Source organism: Camelus bactrianus, chromosome 23, assembly GCF_048773025.1.
Source record: "Camelus bactrianus isolate YW-2024 breed Bactrian camel chromosome 23, ASM4877302v1, whole genome shotgun sequence".
In the NCBI taxonomy this organism is placed as follows: domain Eukaryota; kingdom Metazoa; phylum Chordata; class Mammalia; order Artiodactyla; family Camelidae; genus Camelus; species Camelus bactrianus.
Window position 1 is genome coordinate 40,135,636 of NC_133561.1, and position 8,617 is coordinate 40,144,252.

At 31.9% G+C, this 8,617-nt stretch overlaps 1 long non-coding RNA gene across 1 annotated transcript; it reads left to right on the forward strand.

The window, feature by feature from the left end:
• The first annotated feature begins 612 nt into the window (after window positions 1-612).
• Window positions 613-7,980, forward strand: LOC141574869 (uncharacterized). The gene is made up of 3 exons (XR_012501997.1): window positions 613-819; window positions 4,475-4,583; window positions 7,427-7,980. It is a non-coding gene; the product is annotated as an uncharacterized LOC141574869 (long non-coding RNA).
• The last annotated feature ends 637 nt before the right edge of the window (window positions 7,981-8,617 follow it).

An 8,617-nucleotide genomic window follows, 5' to 3' on the forward strand; every position in this document is an offset into this window, starting at 1 on the left:
CATTTACAGTGTCTCTCTCCCAGTTAGAATGTAAGTTCTTGGAATGCAAAAATTCCACAAGCCTTTAGTATAGAGAAAATGTGTGATGAATACATAGTATATATATTTGAATGACTAACCTTTTGAATCAATAGATGTATGAATATATTAATAAGGGCTGAAGAGGGGACAGGGAGACACACTTTGACTTACTCCATTCATAATTATTTCCTAAAGAATGGGTGAGTGGTTTATCTCCTGGAACACATGTAAGTCAGTGTTACACTCCTATGTGTGCGTGGGGAGGAAGTTTATTATGACAACACTGAGTGGCTCACTTGAATCTCCTTTTATCCTGAAAATGTTTAGATATATCTGCTGTGCTACACACAGAAAAAGTGATAGAGAAAGCTGGCCACCACTTGGTTTATTCCCTTCCAAGTCCATTATATTTTTCAATTTAAATATGAGAGATAATCAATACACTGGGTGCATTCCAGATGTGTTTTTAAGACAGTAAACTGTAAATGTGATATGACCTGAAGTTGAAAAAAGAAAACTGTGTGCAGAGGCATCAGTGAATTTCAGTGCCTCACTGAGCAGAAGTAGCAAGAAGGATTTTGAAAGCAGGGAATGCAGCTTGTTCCTAGGGGCATTCTAAGTTTTAGGCAGTTTCTGCTTTTTTTCTCTTCCAAAAATATTAAATGATCTTACCAATGTTATTCATCTTTCTTACAGTAATTTTATTTTACATATTTACCATGGCTGATTCTACTAGAACCTGAGTTAACCTATCACAAGAAAATCATTCTGAACAGAGACACAGTAAATTATCACAAGGTATGGGTTAAAGCAGTTTATGAAAAAAACTATCTTACTCAGGAAACAACTTAAAGGAAAATTGGATTAATTCTCTTCAGGAAGCAAAAAGTGTTTGTTTATTTAGTTATCTGCTTAGACATCAGGCATATAATGAAATTATAGATATATATGCACGTATATGTATATAAAGTCCTGCTCTTCTTTTCTTCAAAATTCCTAGACTTTCTATGAAGTCTTTTCTATTAGCTTCATTACATTCACCCTTTTATTCATTTATCTATAAGTAAAGTTGTATTATAAAATTACCAAATGCCAGGCACTAATCTATAGTAGTGAATTCACAGGTCCCTAGCCTCACAGAGTTTACACTGTATTGGAAATTATTAGCTGGCGTTTAAGAGCACTCCTGATATTCCAGCAGTCTTAGTTCTTTGGTGGGCATTATGTTAATATCATTTCTCATTCAAAGGACAAGGAGATGAAGTCTCAGAGCATGCAAATCACTTCTTCAAGATCATCAAGCTAGTAAGCATTAAATATGAGATTTAACCCCATCCAGTTTGCCCATGCCCACGAGTACAGCTGCCATGCTAATTCACCTTTTTAACACATATTCTTCTAATACGTATTATCTATGCTACTCACATGTTTCCTTGCGTTTTTAAGTAAATTTAATATTTTAATGGTGAAAATAGAAAACAACACAGAAATTTGGAAAATGGAGAAAATATTCATATTGAAACAATGTTATAACTATTATTCTCTAAATATTCTCATGTTTCAATCTGTTAACACTTGGAATCATAGTTCATGAGCAATTTCACCTCCTGTCTTTTCCATTTTATTGTAATGTTTCTATTATATTACATGCAATTCACATACATTTTATTATAATGTTTCCACAATGCTACACAGAGTTCATAATCATTATTTTTAGAGGCCACTTAAATGTATATTGAGTTGATATAGCATAATATAATTAATACTCTCGTTGGTAGCTATTTTACTTCAGTGGAGGGAAGAAACCCATGATTTTATCACATAAAAAAGGTCTTTAGAATTTCAATTCAAGTTAAATTGAACATGTGCAATTGTTTGACAACTTTATGATAGGTAGCCTTCCAGGTACTGATATGTCTCCAAAAATGCACTTCAACAAATATTTCTTGTAGCCTAACATTCACCACTCACTGTGATAGGTCTTAAGGATGTTAAATTGGTGGGAAACAGTCTCTAAACTGAAGAAGCTTCTAAATCAGTCACAGGTGACAGAAATCCAAAACAGTATTAGCTAGAACATATAAAAATGCAGCAAGTCTAGTAATGTGGTGTTGATGAAAATGGATGTGATAGAAAGGGCTTTGGAAAAGGTAATATTTACACAGAAATCTGAAAGTGTGTTAGAAATTGGTTGCTTAGTTTGAGACTGCTCAGGCTGCTATAACAAGATACCACAGACTGGGTGGATTAAACAACAGGCACACTTATTTCCATACCATTCTGGAGGCTGGCAGTCTGATATATAGTTGCCAACAGGTTGGTCTCTGGGAGACCTCTCTGCCTTGTAGATGATGATCTGCTCTCTGTGTCTTCATATGTCCCCTTTTTTGTATGTACATGGAGAGAGAACCTGTATCTTTTCCTCTTTTGATAAAGACAGAAGTCCTGTGGGATTAGGGTCCTACCCTAATGACTTAATTTAACTAATTACCTCATAAGTGTCCTATGTATGGCCACAATCACATTGGAGGTTAGGACATCATATGACATCATATGAATTTTAGAAAGACACAATTCAGTCCACAACAGATAAGCAGAAGGGTGGAGATGAGAAATGAGTTAAATCCTGAGGAAGGGAAGGGATAGATGGATAGATAGGTAGGTAAAGTTCATCAATAATACATTTAGAAAATTGTTTTAAAAATATGATGGGGAGAGAAGAAACTAGTAAAATAACTTCATGCTATCTTAGAGATTAAATTGAAATTTCCAGCAAAATTAACAATCACAGTTTGAACAGGGCACTTAAAACAAGACAGGAAATCAATTATTTAATAGCATTTTTAGTTTATAGATTTGCTTCTAGTTAGGGTCAAGTATGAATAATTAACATACTTGATTAAAAAATCATTCTGAATAATCTGCTTATAATTTAAAGATAATATGAAAACTATAATCATAAAATGTGAGAGAAGAAAATATATAGAGAGATGAAAGAAGGTTGTTAACAAGAAATATGTACCTCCAACAGAGGTCTCTAAAGAAACTAAACTAAACCTTTGTCAGGGCAGGAGACAGGAATAAGATTATAGACTCAGATTCTTCTTTTGACCAATATTTGGACAAACTTGATCCGATTGATAAAGATGAAAAGATGACACCTGCCTTAAACTTATTATCTATTAATGATGTTCAAGTGTTTTCAAAGGCTGTCTGTATTTCAATATATTAAATCTCTTTCTGTATTATGAGAGTTAGAGTTCAAAAAATCTTCCTTTGTGGACTCACAATATATGTTAATATGACAGCTAAATTTTTTACATATTTTTAGAAAATGAAAATGATTTATTAAATACAATTTTAATAATTTGATTTATAAAAGAGCTGGAGGTGGCAACCCACAATAAATTAATCTATTGTGAATTATGAAAATATTAATCAGCTTGATGTAAACATCTGTGGTTCACAGAAATGGCCTGGAATTATTTATCAGTGTCATTTCTCCTTTCTGCCTCACCTAACTCCACTTAATGACTGGGACTCGCATGTCTTTGTCATTACATAGGGAATAGAATATGTGCCAAAACATACAGCTCAGGGTTTAAAAGTTAAATTGCATGAATATTTATGAATACACTGTCTAGTATACAAAAATTCTAAAATACCTCAATGATTGAGATTTAGCATTCAACTTGACAGAGTGAGAAAATGTTCGCTTTAAATTAAAACAAAATAACTACCATTTCTTAATCTGTTAGACTGTACTAACAGCTTTACCTCCCCTATTTAATTTAACTGTTCAAAACAATTTTATTTAAAAAATACTGAAGAATGCATGGGAATGCAAATTGATGGTAAGTTATAAAGCCAGAATTTGAAATCAAGTATATCTGATTCAAGATGCCATGCTCATTTTTCTCATCTGCAAAATTGAAAAAATATATACCATGTCCTCCTTAACTCACATTATATTGAGGTTCAAATGTAAGAGTGAGAATATTGTAAATTGTGACATCAAAATAGTTGTACAATTATTTATTGAGCTATGGGTGATGGTTGCTAGTACAAGCTAATAACAACATAAAACTCATATATATGTGGATAGTTGAGTTAGAATGAAGTTCTTCAGTGGATTAACAGGAATTACTGAAAACTTGTTTTGTGGTTGTTAAGTTCATCAAATCATTGAAGAAGAAATATTTGAAAAGTCCTTTAAATCACTTAAAGAAGGTAGATGTTTGATCCAATTCCAAATCAATATCCTTTCCTCCGTTAAAAACATATGTCTAATTTCCAGCTCACTTTACAAATTTTTTCCAAATCTTTCAAACCTCTATGGCATTCTTCTCTGGTGTTTCTATATGAAAAGCTTCCTGGATGTCTGTTTTATATTGTTCTAGTACTTATCCAAATATTCATTTTTAATTAACATTTCCTATCTCTATTTCCTAAGGCTGTTATGTAACTGTGTCTATGATACCAGAGAGATCACGGACTTTGCTTCTGTAAGTCACAAAACCCTTCAATTAATTGTCCTGCAATTAGCAATGCACAATGAAGAAGTAAGTTCTTAATATTTGCTTGTGGTTGACAAGTATAATGACAATGCAATTTTCTGAAAAGGTTATCAGCTCACTGGGAGTGTTTAACAACCTGGGGCCTGACATAATAGACCATATTGCATTCATATCTAACATCATGAGGCCCACTATAATATAAATGATGAAACTAAGCAAATAGCTAAACTGGTAGAGACTTTATGCATGGATTAATGTCTTTGAAAAATGTTTATTAGTGTATTTGTACCTCCAGTATGTCTGAAAAATGTAGGTAAAAATCTACCTTCTGGAACAGAACTGAATATATATATGTATATGTGTGTATATAAATATATATATGTATATGTGTATATATATGTATGTGTATATATATATATGTATATGAATACATTTACTTAGTTTCACATCCACACACCCACAAGCAAACATACAAAATATCCATTATATATATTTGTAAACTTATATAGAGGACTTCCTTTTTTATGTGTGAACTATGCACTTGGTATCTTATTTTTAAAACACAGTATGCGTATAAGAAACACTGCATTACACATATCCATATGTAGGAGCCTAAGCGATTGTTGATCTTTTTTTTAAATAGGACTATTACTCCATGATCTCTTATTTCTAAATCCAGAACTCTCTTCCCTACTGTCCTATGAAGGGGAAAGTGGCATGTGTGTTGAAGAGCAGAAGTAGATGAGAGGCCTTTGTAAATCAAGAATGAAAACTCATCATTTTGTCCTTAGATATGTGACATACAATTTAACCACATTCATCAAAGGAAAAACATTCAGGAAAAACTTTAAGTCCCCTAGTTCCATTTGTTAAAGGTGATATAAGTTGATCTTTTTTATTGCTTTATGCTTTTTTTTTTTTGAAAAATGAATTTTCCTCATTGAAGAAGTTTGCCCTGCCTTGGAAAACAACTTGCCATCAAACAAGTTCACAAGATATTTACAAGCTTGATGCATTAAAGGGAAGAATTTTTGTATACAAGTCTTTGCAAATTTTCTTGGATGAAATGCAAGAAGGGTTTGATTTGTATGAGATTCTACTTGATGGCAAACAGGGCAGAGCTATCACATGGTTCCCAGGAGGCTTAAACCCAACAGCATGAAAACTTGGAGGTCTGCCTGTATTACCTTATGTGATGACTGCAGAGCTCAATCGCATTTAAGATTTAATATCATTGGCAAAATGCCTCCAGCAGCCACTGAATAATATGGAGTAAAAATGTCTTAATCTCCAAAAGATTGCTGCCTTGTGAAGTAAATTACTCTAGTTACATTAACAAGTTAACTAGGTACAAGGTGAGAATATAAAATCTTAGAACTAAACTCTGGTTCATATATATTCAAAAGGTAGCAGGATAAAAGCAATGTATAGACTAAGAAGAAGCAGGGAGAAATTTGTGATGTTTGGACACCAAAGATGTCTGAAATTTATGAGAAAGAAGTATCAACCTAGTGTAAAAAGCCGGGTCTCCTTTCGCTCTAATACTAAGTTTGTCATTTCTAAGTAGTGTGATCTTGGACAAGTAACTTAAATTCTTAATATCTGTTTTCTTGATTGTAAAATTGGATTAATAATGAAACCTAGCTCATGGAATTATCAGGGAGGCTTTAAAGGATAAAATACATTAAATTATTAGAACATCTAGACTTTTATACTATAGTTTTATGTTATTATCATTATCAAAGTCATTAAAATTAGGAATTAAAAGTGATCATTTTCTTTACTTTTCTATATGTAACTTCTATTGTTACCACAATTTCTTTATTTCTTAATGCCTATATTCAGTTCAAGCTCTAAAGAGAAAAGACTGAAATTTTTCTATTATTTTAAAGGGTTAGTAACACATTCTTTAGAATGGAACAAAGTCTCTTATTCTTTATCCTAAAATGACCCACTAAAATAGTAACCTGTAAGTTACAGAGAATTTGGTAAATCTAAAAACTCACCTTGCTATTTATTTTAACATTAAATTAAGATGAATGCAAAGATTCTTTAATCTGGAAATAAAGATGAGAGATGCATCAGTACATATTTGGTGATTGAAGCCAAAAAATTAGTAATTTTGGACATTAGGAAATTTAAATCCTAGGACATTATTTAAGAATGTACAACTGCTAGACTGGCACCAAAACACAAACACTGGATTGGAGGCTACCAATTGTAAAGCTAGTATTCATAAACACTAAGGACTTCTCTCAAAATACTTTGATATTTTTTCCCCAAAATGTGACCAAGGATAGAGCATTTATCGAGACTTAATTGTGATAAGTATTAGGATTATGTGTTTGTCTGAAATACATCAATGAAACATAATGAAATAGTCTATAACCACGGATTTAATATTTCCCCTGTTATTTGATTGTGAATATGGGGGGTGGAGAATAAACTTTAATAAAATTTCAATCACATAGATGCAATAGCATTCAATCTCAATATCCCAAACAAGTGGTTCAAAACAGAATGTCATATATCAAATCACTGATATGCTCATCCAGGACAATGACATTAGCATTTGTCATCTTGTCACCCGTAAAAATCCTGAAGACCTCAAGAGGCTGAAATATCCATTTTCCTGCCCCCAAAGGCCAGTCTCAGATATGTTGATGTAAATTCTCATGTATTTAGAATCAATTGGAGACTTTTCAATAAAACTAAAATTTTATAGCAGTTTTAAAAAGAATTTTACTCTCAGAGGAAACACAGCAGTAATTAGAGAGAGAAAAAAAATAAAAAAAAAACCCTTGCATTTACTTGGCATTAGTTTTGGCTATTTAGATTCTGCTTTCAAAGGATGTCCGTGATAATTATTTTTCTTTATTTTCCTTCAGATTGGCCCTTCATTTGACAATGACTGTGTAAGCTCTATGTTTTGAATATGTGGCTGATTGACAACAGCAAAAGAGGAAGAAATGGTCACTTAACTTGAAACTCCACAGGAAAACAGGACACTCATATAAAGATGATTTTAAGAGCTGAATATACGTTATTCTGTTTGAAAATCATTGTACTGAGAGAATTTTAATAATAATATTGTAATTAATGTGTGATGAGAAGGAAGTCTGCATTTATGGTACTTGTACAATATTCACTTTGATTTCATGTCTTTTAAAAATATATTTTCTACAGTAACATATCTGGTTCATTGACAGTCATTTATACTACTCATTAGATGATAATACATGAATGAAATTGTAGTTAAATGCATAAACTATCACTACAGGAGGCAAAGATTCTAAAACAAATGCATTAAAGCTGTCTGCCATTCTGCCTGATGCTCCAGTTGATCGCTGATATTTAGGTTGCCACGACAACATGAAATGTGTGTACTACTTAGCATTTAAGAATTTATTTTAATTTTTATCCTTATTTGATTTTTTAATATATTAAATGATAATTTCTCACATATTTCTCTTATATATCAAAATAATAAAACACTTGAGCACCTTAAACTGTTCTAATGTTATTATAAATATTATTGTAATAAATTATATAGTTACTGTTTATGAAGTTACAATAAATTATATAATTAATAAAAATATATAGGTATATAGTTTTCTGACAAATTATTAAAATACTATAATAAAGGACACAAAAAATTATGGCAAATGCTTTGCCCTTATGGAATACTTCTTTATTCCTAGTAATACAAATAATTCTAAGAATTAACAACAGCCCTGATATTTAATAATTTAGTCCATACACACACATGCAGACACACATACACTGACACTAACACACAAAAATCATATACTGGCCAATGTTAAGGGCACCTTCTTAAGAAGGAAGTGTCATATCTAACACTTGTTTTGTTGTTTTGGTGGTTGAAACTCTCCCAGTAGGGACTTAGCTTTATTGGTAACCCTCTCTTCCCAAAATGCCATCACAAGGAAATGACTGATTCAACTGTGGCTAAAGAGTTTATGAGTGATTTGTTCACCACTTATTTCTATTTTTCATTTTGTGAAGATCAATGGAAGTCAGCAGTTATGATACTTACAAATCTAAAAAGCATTAAGTGC